This window comes from Podarcis liolepis, assembly GCF_965112155.1.
Source record: "Podarcis liolepis genome assembly, chromosome: 17".
Classification (NCBI taxonomy): domain Eukaryota; kingdom Metazoa; phylum Chordata; class Lepidosauria; order Squamata; family Lacertidae; genus Podarcis; species Podarcis liolepis.
In genome coordinates this window covers 9,294,056-9,311,594 of record NC_139571.1, presented here as the reverse complement: position 1 = coordinate 9,311,594, position 17,539 = coordinate 9,294,056, and the positions used below count along the sequence as shown (strand labels likewise).

The 17,539-nt window shown below is 45.4% G+C and overlaps 1 long non-coding RNA gene across 2 annotated transcripts in view; it reads left to right on the top strand.

Moving 5' to 3' along the window:
- The first annotated feature begins 5,724 nt into the window (after positions 1-5,724).
- LOC310697021 overlaps positions 5,725-17,539 on the top strand; it is a 32,703-nt gene continuing 20,888 nt past the window's right edge. For both annotated transcript variants that reach the window (XR_014520866.1, XR_014520867.1), the window contains exon 1: positions 5,725-5,808. This is a non-coding gene — a long non-coding RNA (uncharacterized lncRNA). The remainder of the gene's footprint in view (positions 5,809-17,539) is intronic.

Sequence of the window (17,539 nt, the reverse complement as noted above, 5' to 3'; positions counted from 1 at the left end):
TGAGTTTGAGTGTCTTCAAAGTCCATGACACCTTTGGTAAAGTCTGTTCTCCAACTGGAGCACTCACAAGCCAGTGTTTCCCAGTTGTCGGTGTTTATACTACATTTTTTAAGATTTGTCAAGATAGTCTTTAAACCTCTTTTGTTGACCACCAACATTATGTTTTCCATTTTTAAGTTCAGAATAGAGTAGTTGCTTTGGAAGACGATCATCAGGCATCTGCACAACATGACCAGTCCAACGAAATTGATGTTGAAGAATCATTGCTGAGCTTTGCTTCATCCAGTACACTGAAATTAGTTCACCTGTCTTCCCAAGTGATGTGTAAGATTTTTCAGAGACACCACTGATGGAATCTTTTGAGAAGTTGGAGATGGTGTTTGTAAGTGGTCCATGTTTCACAAGAATACAGTATGGTTGGTAGTACAATAGCTTTGCAAACAAGCATTTTGGTTTCCCTGCGAATGTCCCGGTCCTCAAACACTCTGTACTTCATTCAGGAGAAAGCCACACTCGGAGAGCTCAGGTGATGCTGGATTTTGGCATCAATGTTGACCCTTGTGGAAAGATAACTGCCTAGGTAGGAGAAGTGATTGCCATTTTCCAACGTTACACCATTGAGTTGGATTTGTGGCGCTGCAGAGGGGTTATTTTGTACTTGTTGGTGCAGTACTTTGGTTTTTTGGATGTTGGATCTGTCACCACCAGGCACCTGAAGCAGGAGGGACTTCCAAGGCTCCGTAACCTCAGCCATGGAGCAGAACTTGGGGACAGCCACCAGCCATCAAGGAAGCTGAATCCACAGGAAAGCTAAAGCTAGAAGCCCTCAGTCGGTCTCCTCTGCACATCTCCCAGCTAGTCAACATCCTTCTTAAATTGTGGTACCCAGAACTGGACCCAGTACTTGAGATGTGGTAGAATAGAGTGGGACAGTTACTTCCCTTTTGAATTATGGTGCTGAAAGAGACTCTTGAGAGTCCCATGGACTGCAAGAAGATCAGACCTCTCCATTCTGAAGGAAATCAGCCCTGAGTGCTCACTGGAAGGACAGATCCTGAAGCTGAGGCTCCAATACTTTGGCCACCTCATGAGAAGAGAAGACTCCCTGGAAAAGACCCTGATGTTGGGAAAGATGGAGGGCACAAGGAGAAGGGAACGACAGAGGACGAGATGGTTGGATGGTGGTCTTGAAGCTACCAGCATGAGTTTGACCAAACTGTGGGAGGCAGTGGAAGACAGGAGTGCCTGGTGTGCTCTGGTCCATGGGGTCACGAAGAGTCGGACACGACTAAACGACTAAACAACAACAACAATTACTTCCCTTGATCTGGACATTATACTTCTGCTGATGCAGCCAAGAACAGCATTAGCTTGTCAAAACAAAAACAAATACAAAGAAAAATTGCACAGCCATGCTGCAGAATATCTCACAGTCTGAGCCTCCATAGTTGAACGTTGTCAAACAGAAAAGTCAGGGACAAACTGACCATGATTCAATTTTACTCATATTTTAGCACCCCTGCTCCACCCCCTCCCACACCCCATGAAGATATCCAAAGAGCTGTTCTCAGTGTGAAAAAATCCATGCAACAGCCCTGGGAGCAACTCTTGTGTGAAGGGGGAACAGAAATGGCAAGTGCTGGAACAGCTGGCCTTCAAATGGAAAAAAACAAATGACACCTTTCCCACTTGTTAAAATGGGGTGCAACCAGGGTTTTCCCCCCCACTAGAAATCAGTTCCAGCCCTTCTTAGGTGGACGCCATTGCCACCCTAAGAGAACGAGGGTTTATGCTGAGTTCCGGCACCAACTGCAAAGTTCACTGCCATGCTCTCGCACAACGCCTCCTTCTGCAGGAGAACTTCCTGATGGTTTGCATTCCACATTCCTTCCCTGTTTACTCTTGCCAGCAGCTTCCTCCTCTGCTTCTGTCAGTGGCATTGTGTGGGGAGAGCCAGGGGTGGTGGCCCCGAGTGCATTGGGGAGACACATTTTACTCTTTGTCACCCTGCCAGCCCCATGCAGGGCTGAGTAAGGAGGACACAACAGACATGCTCCCTTCCTGTTCAGGGCCCATGCCTGCTGCATCCTCATCCAGCCTTGCAACATTGCAATGTAGCTCAGGGCTGGAAGGCAGCGTGAATGTGCACTTCAGGTGAATGCCTGTTGTGCCCACCAAGGGCTGTGGGCATGCAGGGGCACAGCATGGCGTGGCCCTGCTTGGCAGCAGGGGGTTGGCAGGGGAGCGGGTTGGCCACTCTCTGCACTCCGCCCCCTGTTTTTGTGACTTTCTCACACTGAATTTTAGATGGAAGCTACTTGATGGAAGGGGACGCAGGTGGCTCTGTGGTGTAAACCACTGAGCCTTGGGCTTTCCGATCGGAAGGTCGGCGGTTCAAATCCCTGGGACGGGGTGAGCTCCCATTGCTCTATCCCAGCTCCTGCCAACCTAGCAGTTCAAAAGAACACCAGTGCAAGCAGATAAGTAGGTACCGCTCCAGCGGGAAAGTAAACGGTGTTTCCATGCACTACTCTGGTTCGCCAGAAGCAGCTTAGTCATGTTGGCCACATGACATGGAAAAACTGTCTGCGGACAAACGTTGGCTCCCTCGGCCAGTAAAGCAAGATGAGCGCCACAACCCCAGAGTCGTTTGTGACTGGAATTAACTGTTCGGGGTCCTTTACTTTTTTTTTTTTTTTACTTGATGGAAGGGACCAATCCTTTTGTATTCTGCAAAGTCTATCTGCCTCTTGAAGCATCTTCCTCAGCTTGCCTCATGCTGGAGTCGACTTAGCCCCCCTCAAATTATCTGCCTCAGGGCACCAGCTGACTGGGTGTGAGTGTGTGTTATTCCCTTCATCTCCCACATCTGCCTCAATGGATGTCACTGTGAGGAGGGTAGGGCCACATAATGTGCTATCAAGCTAGCAGGGGGACTAACTCTCCAATGGGACCCACTCCCTGATAATGAGGCAAAAAGGTGCTGTGATGATCACACAGCACTGAGGTTAGAAACCATGTTATTATCCACAGAGCGTAAAGGCCAGATCAGGAGGGATTTGGTGGAAGTGGGGGGAGGGGAGCAGCTCAGCAAATACACTGTGTTGGGGGATGAATCACTTTCCCTTTCAGGCATTGAAAGGGCCTATAAATAAACCTCAGGGAGACCAAAATAGCTTCCTTTCCTCAAGAACCTTTTGTTCAATGAGGTTAAGGAAGCGAAATTACTTCGCCCAGCATTGGAAGACAACCCCCCTTCACCAGGCATGGGGCAAAGGCGGGGCAGGAGGAGGGGTGGCTAGTTCCCCTTGGGTTCCCTTGCTGGGCTTGGAGACAGAAAACAAGTCTCTTGCTGGTGGTGGGCATAACACAGCTGATAAAGGGGCCCTCCCTAGAACAGATTTGCAGCCTCATGTGCGTGTGGCGGTGGCGGGGCAGTTGCTGTGGGGGCTGCATGATTCATGCATTGTGTTTGGGGCAGAGAAGGTACAACAACCAAGGCAATTTGCCTGCAGATGTCATAGGACAGGCTTCCTCAACCTCGGCCCTCCAGATGTTTTTGGCCTACAACTCCCATGATCCCTAGCTAGGACCAGTGGTCAGGGATGATGGGAATTGTAGTCTCAAAGCATCTGGAGGGCCGAGGTTGAGGAAGCCTGTCATAGGAGGTCCCTGTTCAGAGAAATTCAAAAGTAGCTGTGGGGGCTGGATGAATTGGCCCAGGGCAGCAGCTGTGCCTAACCCAGAGGTGAGCATCCTGAGACCTTAGGCTCAGCCTAATTTCATGCAAGTAACAAGAAGGGGGAAAACAGCAGGGAGGGAGGGAGAAGGGGTGCCAGCCCACTTTTGGCTCTGGTGTTTTTTTCCACTTTTCCTTCTGCTGATTCCACCTCCTCTGTTTTGAATACCTTCTCAAAGCACCATTTACCTGCTTAATGGTCTTCAGGGATGCCAACTAGAATAAATTATTGGGATGGCAGATAAGCCCCGCCCAGCATAATCCACCACATGACATGGCGCATATGTGCATATGCACACAGCATATGAATGGCAATGTTCATCAACTTAGGGGTGCCTCTGCCCCTTCAAATATTTTATTGGTGGGAGGGCGAAGGGACCTCGGCTTCTAGGAATCGGCTCCTTTGATGGTCTTCACCAGCAGATATCAGCCCCACTGAGGGAAAAGACAGGTGCCCCCATTATGTTCCCAAAGTGGTTATTGTCTGCTTGGAGGAAGGCCCAAGTTGATCTGGAAAGTGGGACGGAGATGAGGGGGCAAATGTACCCAGGCCAGTACAGCTTCTTTGAGCCAATTGCCTCTTGACAGCTCTTTTTAAACAAACAAATAATAATAATAATAATGGCACCAGAGGATCTGATCGTGGATCCGTCGCATCACATGTAATGTGGCCCTCTCTCCAAATGACACTCTTGATAACAGAACAAATAAGGAAATAAAGTAAGTAACTGAAGGTTTGCCGCCCTGCAATAGGACTCAGAACTTGTTGCTTGAGTCAAGGAAAGAATTGCCATACACCTGGAATTTCAAAGGCGGAAGTGATGTCTGGGGGGAATTTCAGAAAGGCGGGTGAAAAATCGCATTATTGTAAAAAAAAAAAATTTAAAAGCTCAACCGGGGTGTCCTGGTTTTTACTTTTTGAACTATAGCAACCCTAGCAAGGAGCCATCAGCTTGCCTCAAGTGGAAGGGGGCTTGCTGTGTTTCAAATGTTGGGGATGAGCAACCCCAACTCTTCATCCAGTCGAAACAAAATAAAAAAATTCCTTCCAGTAGCACCTTAGAGACCAACTAAGTTTGTTATTGGTATGAGCTTTTGTGTGCATGCGCACTTCTTCAGATACCAGTGTAAGTTAAGAGGCGAGAGACACAGGTCCTTCCTTAGAGCCCTGCATGGTTGTTCAGGTAAGGAAGGGCTGAATTTACAAAAAAACAAAAACGAAACAAAAAAACCAAGTAAACCAGCAAAAAGTTGCACCATCTGTTTTGGAGGTGTCATTTGCCTTTCCTTGATGACTATTGATGGAGGTATGGTCCTACCTTATACCACAGGTCCACCTAGCTCTGGCTAGCAGTGGCTCTCCAAGGCCTCAGGCAAGGAAGGCTATTTTCTAGACTGCCATACTTTCTGACAACCCTTTTAAACTGCAGGCACAGGCAGGTGCGGTGGGGTGTTGAGCCTATGGCCCTCCTTGGGAGTGCAAAGCAAGTGCTTTACTGCCGCCGAGCAGAGAGCGTCAAGGATGACGAGCCCGGAAATATGTCCTGGTTTAAAGAACAAGGGTGGTGTGGAAGGGCACCTGTGGATTCCAGGTCAGTTGGGGCAGGGGGAAAGGCGAGCCCAGCGCAGCTTGGGAGAGCGAAAGCAACTGGCAAGAGAGAGCAGCCTCGCTGGTGTGGCAGATGCGATGGCTTCAAGACAAACAGCCACTTAGAAGACGACACTGGTTTGCAAAGTGAGGGGAGAGAATGTGGTCCCTGGTCCCCAGCAGCCTCTGAGAAACAACAGCAGCTTTGGGAAGAGAGGGGCACCAGGAGGGGGAATAGGGATTATGGAGCACTACAAGGGGTGTTGCTTTTTTGTCCAGCGAAGAAGAATTCCACTGTGCTGCCCTGTCAAGGGAGGAGAGGGGGCTGGCACTGGCAGCAGCAGGGTGGGACAAGGGGAGGGCTGTTATAACTGGTGTTGGCTTGTTGGCAGTCCTCCTGCAGGCAGAATAGTCTGGCTCCTGACTGCTGCAGACGTTTGCAAGGGCAGGAAGGGACCACCTGTGCCAACGCTGTAGCTAGGTAGGTAGAAGGGGCAGTGCCAGGGGGACGGGGTGGTTTGGGACGGGTATTTTATTTGTGTTTTAAATATATAGATATATATATTTCATTCCCAACTTTCTGTCTCACTTCTGAATGACCAAAGGCAGTTCACTGTCACACACAAAAATTAAAACAATTCTATAATGTTAAAGGCGCCACTTTGCTGGTGTCAGGACAACACAGGCAATCTGGGGCACAGGTGGCCGTTGTCATGCCTGGGGGAGGGATTGATTGAGATGCTCAAGCCTAGCCCTACTGTTTATTTACTCCAGTGACATACCTCTGAGAAGGAGGGGAGGGGAAATGGCTGGTGCTTTGAACGCTGGACTCTCCCACAGCATGCAGAGAGCACGTGAAAAAGTGGTCTCTGTGAGAAGGCTGTCAAAAAAGTCACATCCTACTAAGCGAAATAATGAAAGATCATTACCTCCCTTCTTTCTCCCCCCCCCCTCCCCAATTTGCTCTCCTACAACCTCACAAGGTCTATGACAGCAGTGCCTTACACTGAATGCAACTGACTTGTAGAAAGGACTCTATGAATTGAAAACAAAGATGTTGTAGGTACCCTTGTTAACTATGAAAATCATTGAACAGAAACATTTTTTAAAGTGACATGCTAGCTTGAGAGAGTCATAACCCCCCTCCCCCAACTCTCTCTGTCTCTGTCTTTCTCTTTTTATAAATTTGGGAACAATGACTCCAAGCCCAATAGTGTCAGCCTGACACATTCTGGTCCACCCTGAAATGTATTTGGGTGGTGTGAGGGCTCCCTCACATATGACAGAAATATAGGAAATCTGCATGTATTCCCATGTACATGTTTGCCATGCTGAACAGTGTGTACATATGGTGAAAAGGCTGCATCTCAAGTGATGTTGAGCATGCCAATCCCTTTGTAGAAATGATGATAGCAGAGGCAATCAGCCAAAAGTGTTGGTGCTGGTGGCGTACAATCCAAATTCCCCATCCCGGTGGTACTCCCAAATTTTCTACCTGGAGCAGTCTGCCTCACTCTTCCTGATGGTGTGCATTATGATCCCCAAGTCCTCCTTTCTCCTGCTTTCTGCTGTTCAAATGAAGAATTCCTAACACCAGCCACATCAGATGCATTGTGGGGCTTTAAGGCTCAGAACCTGGTCAGAAAATCCATCCATTCATTGACTCGTTCAGGGTTTTGTTTTTTTTAAAAAAGTGAAGTCAATGTGACTTACAACCAACTATTTAAATAGTAAACATTAAACTGCAAACCAGTAAACTAAAAGGCAGACAACAGCAAAAGAGAATAATCGAATGAAAATAAAAGTCCCAGAACAATAAACAAACAGAAGCAATCAATAAAACAGGGAAACAAATCTCATTCCAGCAGCAAAACAGCAGTAAATGCTGCTTAATCCACCACAGGAACACAGGAAGCTGCCATACTGAGTCAGACAATTGTGTTTAGTGACTGACTGAACTTCGGAACTTTTGCATGTAAAATTCTCCTTCCTCAACCTTGCAATATATATATATATATTAATATTAAAGCTGCTTCTGAAGGACTTCTTGAAAAACTGGTTCTTTTGCCTGATGCTGAAAGTGCTTGGTGTTGGGCCAAGCTAGACTCTATGGGGAGGGCATTCCATAAATTTGGTATCACCACTGAAAAGGCCCTGCTCCTATTACGCACCTTCAGTCCGCAGGGGCACACAGAGCAGGACCTCAGATGCTGAAAGTTGTGTATAGGAAGGGTGAGCTTTAATATCAATAATACCACTAAAATAGGTAGAATTTGCACAGGTAATTTTATGTGTTCTGAGTGCTCTGCATACATACTCTCAATAATCATTGCAACAACAATGTAAAGTAGGCCAGTATTATTATTCCCTGTCTTGCAGATGTGGGGCTCGGGTTGAATAGTACTGGCTCACCTAAATCCAACCAGTGAGTATGTGGCTGTGCTGAGGTTTGTTTTGTTTTTTAAAATAACTATTAGGAACTTGCCAGCTGCTAGTCAGGCGTTACACTGCCTACAAGGGTTCTATAAGTCAGTGGGCTAAAGGAAATCCCACCCCCCACTGTTCTAAACCTTGTTTCTCTACAACAAGGAGGGAAATTTTTGGTGGCATTTTGCATTGGTGACATATTACTTCTACCTTCGTTGGTTTCCTATTTGTTTCTGGACCTCGTTTATATCAACTTTATAGTGTTGATGTTTGTATTAAGACTCCTAAATGGACCAGGACTCATTTACATTAGGGACTGTCTATCTACTTCCTTATGAACCTGCTTAGCAATTAAGCAAGCAAGGATGGAAATCTTGTAGATATGTGAAATCACATCGGAGTGCGTATTCTCCATGGCAGTGGGTACCAATTTATGAAATGTTCTCATTAGAATTCTAACAAACCTAGAGGACATATTTCCTGACCATAGAAGAGGTACTCAAAATGAAGTCAAGATACTCAGTAATTAAAATATATTCCTTTACCGTGTGTGTGTGTGTGTGTGTGTGTGTGTTTAAAAATGACTTTACAAGGATAATCTAATTGGCCAATGAGATGTACAAATATAAATCATAATGTTAATATTATGGCTTATTTTTGTATGCCTCGTGTGGCCAACAAGTTTATCCTTGTAAAGTCATTTTTAGTATTTATATATATATATATATATATATATATATATATATATATATATCTGGTACAGAAATACATTTTATTGATTTAGTACCTTGACGTCATTTTCTGCGCTCACTAGTAATCTGTTGTAGGTCTTCAGGTATCTTATAAGGACATTTCTGTTTCAGCAGGCTTGGTTGGCTACTGTGATTTTAAATCTGCTATTTTTATAGGTTTTGTATTTCCTGATTGAGATTCTGTTATTTCAATAGACTTTTATGCTGCTATCAATTATAGCAAATCTATTGAAAAGTAACGATATTGATTCTTCATTTTTGTGTTTTACATTTTGTACACTGCCTTATGTTTTTTTTCAGAAAAATGATTAATAACAATAATAACAATAATATAAAAATATTAGAAGTAGGGGAAGTAATAGCTGGTGTTTGATGCCTTTATCATGATGATAATCTACATCACCATTCTTCCAGCTACTAACTCATGGCTGTTCTTGAGCACTACTCCCATAGCATTTGAGTCGCACATCAATTTGACAACTCCTACTTTGTCACTCTGGTTTGTCCATGAGATAATTTCAAGTCAAACAAAAAATACGATGATTATTGGGTGTGTGTTTTTTCTACAGTAAAGTGCTTTGCATTCGGTCTTCATTCACCACCCAATGCGGTAGGAACACTTCCACTCCCCCACATTTTGTAAGTCAGTAACCAGAGACAGTGACTTCTCTAACGTAATCTAGGGAACCATGTGACATCTACACAAATGCTGCCATATCTTCCACACACATTGCCATGCGGCAACCCATGTGAGACAACCTACTGCATATATTGCCAGCTGTGTTCTTGCCACTGGTTGCCTCTACCACCGATACAAGTTGTCCAAACAGGTGCTAGAGACAGACAAAACGAATGGCTGAAGAGCAACTGATTTCTGTTCATGGTCACCTAAGTACCTCTGCTTCAAAAACCCACAAATGTCAAATTTCAGTGTGTGTCTGCTTCATTTTAAAGTAGCCCATAGCATTTCAGAATTATTGAGTACCATCCCACAATAGTTTAACCCAGATGTTTTCAACCTTTTTGACTCCACGGCTCCCTTGACCAACCACCTTCTTCCTGTGGTGCACCTGTTGGGCTCACGAGCCCAGTTCTGTCACCTCTTGCCTGCAGAGCGGGCAACCTCTCACACTTCTCTGAACACCCGCCCTTGTGAAGTGTTTCCTCAGCTTCCTCCCCTCTCCCCTCTCCTTGGGAGTCCTCTGGGCAGCCGCTACTGCTGCCCCTGGCCTCTGAGCTGCCCCCTGACCAGCCCCAGAGGCACCACCTGCACAGCTTGTAGCCAGGGCTGCTGCAAGAAACAGCTGTGGAAGCCTTTGGGAGGCAGAGTCATAAGAGGGCATCAAAGGAGGGAGGGAAGGAAAGAGGGAAAGAGGCCAGTGTTGCCCACGGCACCCCTGACCATCATTCAAGGCACCCCAGGGTGCCACGGCACACTGGTTGAAAACCACTGGTTTAACCTAATATGGGATGACGTGGGCAGTTTATATTCTAGATTCAGAGGTGCCTTGACCATGAGATAAGGGGAGTCACCCACTTCTGGCCAAGCTGCATTGGAACGAATGGAAACTGCCAGGCTGAGTGGGGGCTTGAACCTGGAAGTTGCTATTCAGTAAGGCTAGCTTATAACTGCCCTATGTTAGTTAATAATAATAATAATAATAATAATAATAATAATAATTCATACCCTGCTCTCCCCGGCCAGAGCTGGACTCAGGGCGGTTAACACCAGTAAAATTACAGTAAAAACATAATGGGGGGGGGACAATTTAAAATACAGGTTAAAATGCAATTTAAAATGCAGCCTCATTTTAAAAGTAGCCCATGGATCAAAACCATAAGGTGAGGGAAAACATAAGGGTCAGACTGAGTCCAAACCAAAGGCCAGGCAGAACAGCTCTGTCTTGCAGGCCCTACAGAAAGATGTCAAGTCCCGCAGGGCCCTAGTTTCTTGTGACAGAGCGTTCCACCAAGTCGGGGCGAGTTAGCAGGAACGCCATTTGGATTCCCAGTCTGACGTTACGTACATATTAGCGACTTAAAACACAACGAGGTCAGTGCAGTTGCACATTGTTGTGCACACTAGAAAGTGAACGTAGATGCCTTTACCTGATGCACATTACCTGCTTGGTCCCCCTGCCCCCAAACTCCTGTTCATGAAGCTGCCACCTGCGCCATGTGCAATGCGGTATTTCTTAAGGAATTTCCCAAGAAGCTACAAGACAACATGGGCAGCGTTGTGTGCACACAGATTCAAAAGCCAGGGCTGGGTGTGCACTGGAGCTAGAGAAAATGGTAATGTGTACACAGCCTCAGGCATCAAATTGTCTTAGGCTGGTGCGAACGTACAGTCTGTGAAAGTTCTCCCCGCTACAGGACTCATTATGAAACTTACGCTTGTTGTCAAACGTTGGACTTTCTTTGAGCCAGTGCCAAACCGAAACAGAGCGTCAGCTCCCATACCAAATAGCAGTTTGCTGCTGTGGGGGTGGGGCTCCAATAGGATCGGTGCCCCGATGGAAAATGTCAAACCCTTCTCTCCCCACATGCTGCAGCCCCAGTCCTGAATAGGGAGCCCAGCAGCTGCTGTTTGCAGTGAGAAATAGATACATGAAATATTAAACAATATGCTCAGTAAATTAATAGTAACATAAGTAGTAGTAGTAGTAATAATTTTAACAATAAATTACCTGCCCTTCACCAGCAGAACTGAGGGTGGTTTACCGCCAGGGCCATCTTTACCCAGGGGTGCAAGGGGTGCGGGACACCCGGGCCCCAAATTTGGGGGGAGGCCAAATGTATACCTACTGTATACTGGTCCCTCTCGATCGGCGGCAGTGAAAAGCAATGGATCGAAAGTCCCTGCACCCCTCCTCAACAACTTTGAGTTCACCTTCCCTAAAAAAAAAGCTCAATTAAAGTTAATTTGGAGGTTGGCTAAACTAAATTTGGGGGTGCTGGGTGGATCTTTGCACCCCAGCGGCGCATATGCTAAAGACAGCCCTGTTTCCAACCATTTAAAATTCAGTATTAAGAAGGATAAAATAAATTACAGTCACAGGAATAGGGTGGGTCTTGAAAGCATACATCTCATATGTCAAAGCCTGGGTAGAGAAGTGAGTCTTCAGCATTTGTCAAAAACTGTACAGTGAAAATGCCAGGCGTACCTCTAACAGGTAGTTTGGACAGCTGATCTACATCCATGCTGAAAACCTAGGGGCTGACTGTGTACCTGTTTGTTCTTCCTGTGCCTATACACTCTCTGGCACAAAAGGTGACATAGATAGTGCCATTTACCTCCTTTTACTTCATAACAATCTCTTGCACATCTGTGCAAAACTGCAGCATAATTTCACTGCAAGTGTGGTAACACTGCACCATTGCAATTCTCTTAAATCATTTAAAAACAAAAACAAAAAACCCCACATGCAGCAAAAGACCCTCTAAAACCCTAGGGTGGCAGGTGTGCATAATTTGTCTGTGCATTCCCAGGGCAGCCCAGTTTCTCCAGTTTAATTCTAAGGTACGTGGACACTGTGGATGTATGTAAAGCCACATGGAGTGTATTAGGGAGCAGACAAAATATAGATGATCAAGTAAATTGTAAGCAATTGGAGCCAGCTGCACCAAAAGGAAGAGAAGCCACCTGTCGGGTGAAAAGGCCCAAAGTATTGAAATAGTTAGCAATGGGAACTGGAGATGAAAAATATGATGTGATCATCGTTCGGTACAAAAAACCCAAGTAGGTATTACTTGTAGCACCGCACTGAACCATTATCCGCATGCAAATACAAAACACCGCTGTGTACACACAATTAAAAAAAATTACAGAGATGCCCGAGTAAATATTAACTGTTTGCAGATAGATAAAAATACTTTTAAAATAGAATATTTTCATGCTGTTTTCGGAGAATTTGAACATTTGCAGGTCCCTTTATTTAAATTCTTGATCAACTTAATTCTAAACTGAGCAACTTTCAAAACACGAATTTCCTTCCTCTCTGTTTGAGATTGCACTCTAAGCAAGGTATTGCATTAGCATGCAATGCTATTTGCAAATGTAGTTGCCGGCACAAGGAGTTTGACAGGGAGCGCTTTGAAGAAAGCTGGCCCAGCCTTCTCTTGCGCCTTTAACAGGGATTTATCTGCAGAGATCAGCCCATAAAGCATTTCATGGCATGGAGATAAGCAAGTTCACCTGCAAATGTGATCATGGAGATCAAAACAGCGCTGAGGTAGCAGCTTTCAAAAGCTGACGACCAAACTCCAAGGGCGAAACTCCGTAAGTCGTTTTTGACTAACAGTGATGCACATAAAGATTGGCACAGTCCAAATGTGGCTAAAGTATGTCAGGTATATTAATTCAGCAACCTGTCACTGATAAAACATTGCTAGAGGAAGCAGCTGTCTGGAAGGGGTGTCAGAATTTGCAGGTGTTCAGGTGCAGTTACGCTCCTTACAAATGCGACTCAAATGACGGTGCTTGGAGGAAGAGAGATTTTTCTCACTCTCACAATTCACGTCTGTACATGGGGTAAATAGGTAGCATTTTCACTTTTCTGAATATGTATGGCAAATACAGTATGGCAAGTATATCAAAGAGATATAGAATTACAGGCCTCCTCAGGACTGAGAGGAGAATCTTCATTAGCAGTTCCTCCAACTGTCCCTATTTTCTAGGGTCATCCCTGATTTGGAGAAGCTGTCCCGGTTTCTGAGGTGTAATCTATACACGTATAAAAAACGCTGTGAAAATGCTTTTTAAAAAAAAGTTCTGAAAAAAATATATTGAATTTGCCATAGCTCACCATCGCCATCTAGTGTCACATTTGTATATTGCACTTTACAACACATTTAAAGCATTTTATTTGCAGCAGTATAGCTGAGTCCTGGTTTCATCCAGAAATGTCCCACTTTTCCTTAGGATGTCCCTATTTTCAGTGGGGAAAGTTGGAGGGTATGTTATCCGACCCCCGAACTTTCTGAAAGCAACCCTTTATAGGGAAGGTTTTTTTTTTAAAAAAAAAAGTTTAATGTTTTATTATGTTTTAATATATGTTGGAAGTGCTCCAGAGTGGCTGGAGCAACCCAGTAAGATGTGTGGGGTAAAAATAGTAAAATTATTACTATGGAATGGGATGTCCCTATTTTCATCAGAGAAATGTTAGAGGGCGTGCATTGGCTGTTAAATGTATCTTCGCTGATAATGCAGAAAGTGGTGTGGGAGGCTTCGGTTGCCTCAGGCACTTCTCTCCCCACCTCCAAAATTGGAAGTGAACCACCAGCTAAGGCAGAAAAATACCCCAAGCAATTGGAGGGCTGGGATTGCCCCCCCCCCCCATTTATGGCCTCTTTTGAAGTTAACATTACACACTCTCCACCCTTTGACAGCCATTATATGTATGTCAGTTCACAACCTTCCACTTTTAAACATACAGCTGGAGGCAGACATGTGAACAAGCACGGTTGCATGGTCAAATAGTTAAGGATGCTGGGAATTATAGCTCTTTGAGAGGTAAACTACAGTTTCCAGAGTTTCTAGAGGGAAATAATAGGCTTTCAATGTTTGGTGTGTACACGGATCGGCTCTCACAGGCAGATGAGGTAGTGAACTTCTGTTTGGGCTGTCTCATGGGGTGTGTGTCGCATAATTGAACTATCTGTATAGTAGATATATAGATATAGCACTGTACATAGAAGACTGGTTGTCAGGAATAAGAGTTCAATCCTTCTTCACTTGAAAGGTTGGGGAGGCAGAACACAAAGAGGGGCAGAAGACATGGGTTGCAAGGGACAGCAGGAAAGGACCAAATTTGGGGGGCAAGAAGAGGTGGGAAGGGAAGTCTGAATTGAGATGGAGGGTCAAGGACCTAAGTGGGCATGGAGCGGGCAAAAAAGGAGGGAGGTGAAAGATGGAGAAAACCCTCACACACACGACTGTTTGCTTTTGTGTAGGTGGTTTGGGAGGGGATGCAGCCAATGTTTCACTCACTGATCCAAATAGTTTAACTTACTCATATTCCATGCTGACTCCTTTCCCAAAGCACAGTGTTAACACATAAAAGTACACAGTACAATATCCAATTAAAAAGTCATAAATCGGATCTGTGTAATGATTTTAATCTATTTTCTTAATGCCAAAAAAGGGCTGACCAAATAAAACCAGCGGTGGTTTTATAAGGCTTTCATAATAACAACATACGGAAGGAAATTTCACGTTACAAAGACAGTTCCCACTTCACAAAAGCCTTCCCACTTGTTAGGGAGGGACACTGGGGGTGCGCTTGTGTTAACGCCATTTCTAAAGGATCCCAGAGCAGGCAAACTAAAGGGCGATGGGTGTGGAATCATGCTTGATATGTCATATAGCAGGGTATGGAGATTTCCAGTTCCCTTTTGCTACCTGAAAAGGATGAATAACATGGAAAGTTCGATCCTGCTAGATTGTTTAGATTATAATCCATGCATATCACCTTCATTTGTCTGATACTGGAAATCTTCTTTCTGTCTTCCAGAGACAAGCCTCCTATGTTTGGGGCTTTGCTGATGATGCGGTCACACCATTTTTTGATAAATCAGACATCTTGTTGATGCATATTCAGTGCTGAGATTTTTAAAGTGAAATCTAAAGTTGCCTGCTTTTCTCAGTGGTGGCTATCTAGTCTTTTACATATTGTATGTGTTTGGATTATTAATGTATTTGGACGACTTTGGGTGATTTTACAATTTTATTGTTTAAACTTATGCCAATAAAGGCCAATAACAACAATAATAACAATAACTTAAACAGTGCCACTAATAATTAAAACATCCTTCTCAAATTTGGAAAAGGAGTTATTTCTTTAATTTTTGGGGAAATCCAAAATTTCCCTTGACCACCCCAGAGCTGAACACCAAATGTAGAGCGGGACATGCAAAAGTTGTCCCCAACCAGTATTAGAGACCCTTCAGAACTAGGCTGCTTATTAATTTGATTATAACTTACATTTATTAATCGCCTATTAACACTAGTTTCCAAAATGAAATAGGTGATTGTGTAGCAGGAAGATTGTGTGGCAGGATTTAGTATATTATGTTGTTTTACAATCTAGCATAAGGTGACACCATTATATGATATATTGTGAACAAACCATGGACGCAGTAGTATCTGAGCTATATATTTCACTTATTTAAAACCTCACAATTGTGGCACTAATTGTCCTGTTAATACATAGAGAAACAGAAATGGGTGCAGAAATCAGGAATAGTGTTTTCCTTAGTAATGGATTGGGGACACCAGCTCCTGCCCCACTGCTTAAAGTGGTGTCCAAACTTTTTTCAAAGATTTGATGAAGTGGAGGGCTGTGAGGGCCGACCAAAGCTGTTGACCTTTTTTTTAGGATTGAAGTTGTTAAGCTTTTTTTATGGTTTAAGTTGTCAAGGTTTTCTTTAGGATTTTACCCCAGGAAATAAAACTGCCACAGAAGCCAGAGATTAAACCGAATGGCGGGCCGGATTAGGCCCCTGAAACGGACTTTGGACAGCCCACTTAGACCCCCTTCTCTGCTTTTCCAGAATATGGGAGAGAACCCAGGAGTCCTGGTGTCAGCTTCGCCTCATTCCACTGCACTCCTTCCCCCCCACCTGCCCTTTCTCTTCCACTTGCTTTCACTCTGAAGATCGGCTTTTCTTGTTTCGTCTGCTCTGCTGCCTGCTAGCACTCGCCCCGTTCCCCACGGAAAGCCTATCCAGGAGGGGGGTGGGGGTGGGCATGTTGGCATGGGTAGAAGGGAAGGGGGTGGCACAAGGAGACTGGCAAAGCTGCCAGCCAGGGGCAGACTGGGTCATGGCTGTTGGCACCGAGTCTCTGCCTTCTCTGTGTGAGCTGCATTAGTGATAGAAACGCAATGCCCCCTTCGGACAATAAAAGTGTTCTCTCCCCCAACCCAATCGCCCCCTAATCTGATGCCAGGGCTTTGGAGATGAAGTTCCCATCGCTGGAAGAAAACAGATGCCACCTCCTATTCAGCAGGCTGGTATAGAGCACAACAATGGCCCAGCACACAGCCTGTGCCAACTGAGGGGGGCACCCTATTGAGCTTGCCTCTCCCCAAATAACAGCTGCACAGAGACGGCTTAGGAGAGGAAACCGCTGCCAAGCCATCCCTACCCAGGGGCATGGGGTGGGGAAGGGGATGTGCCTTCTTTAAGGAGAGTGCCCAGGGCAGACAATTGCCGTCCTCCTCGGCTGCGGGGATTTCACAGGTTTACGCGCGCCTCTCGGGCGTCACCATGGCACCTTCTTGGCACACTCTGCCCATGCAAGACAGAGCCGGCGTTGCCATGGCACCAGCGGGCACCTCGTCAATCGAGGCTTTGTTCAAAGTTCTACCCCTTGAAACTGGAATTTCAGGACATGAGAGGCGGCTGAGGGGAGATCCCTGAGCCCAATATAGCCCCCACCCCTGCCAGGACTCCAGACATCCAACCCCCCCCACCCGCCCGCCAATATCTCCAGTCTGTCAGACACTCTTTCTGCTCTAAAGGCCGAGCTCTGTCCCCGCTCAATAGCAAAGAGACACTCAGAGACATTTTGGCAGAACAATCTGCCTCCTCTACCCATTCCCAGCAATGGCAAAATAATAATAATAATAATAATAATAATAATAATAATAATAATAATAATAATAATAATAATATCTAACCCACAATTCCCTGTACTTTAATGGCACCCCAAAATCTGCTGCCGAATGGAGCCACGGCCTAACTGCAACGAGGCTTGCGGCTCAGCCCTTTCCTGAAGATTTCTCCCTCAAATTTCCCATTGCCACAGGGACCCCAGAGGCATCATTCACTGGCAGTGTCTGTGTTTGTGCAGTAAGGGGCCTGGGTTACATTGGGGCAGGTGCTTCCACCTTGAATCGTGTGCAGGTGTTGCTTACACAGCCCCTCCAAGTGTCCCAGCTTTCCAGGGACAATCCCAGAATTACAAAAGCCATCCCGGTTTCTGCTCTGATGCCCAGTTGCCCTATCCACAACTTGGAGAACAATTAA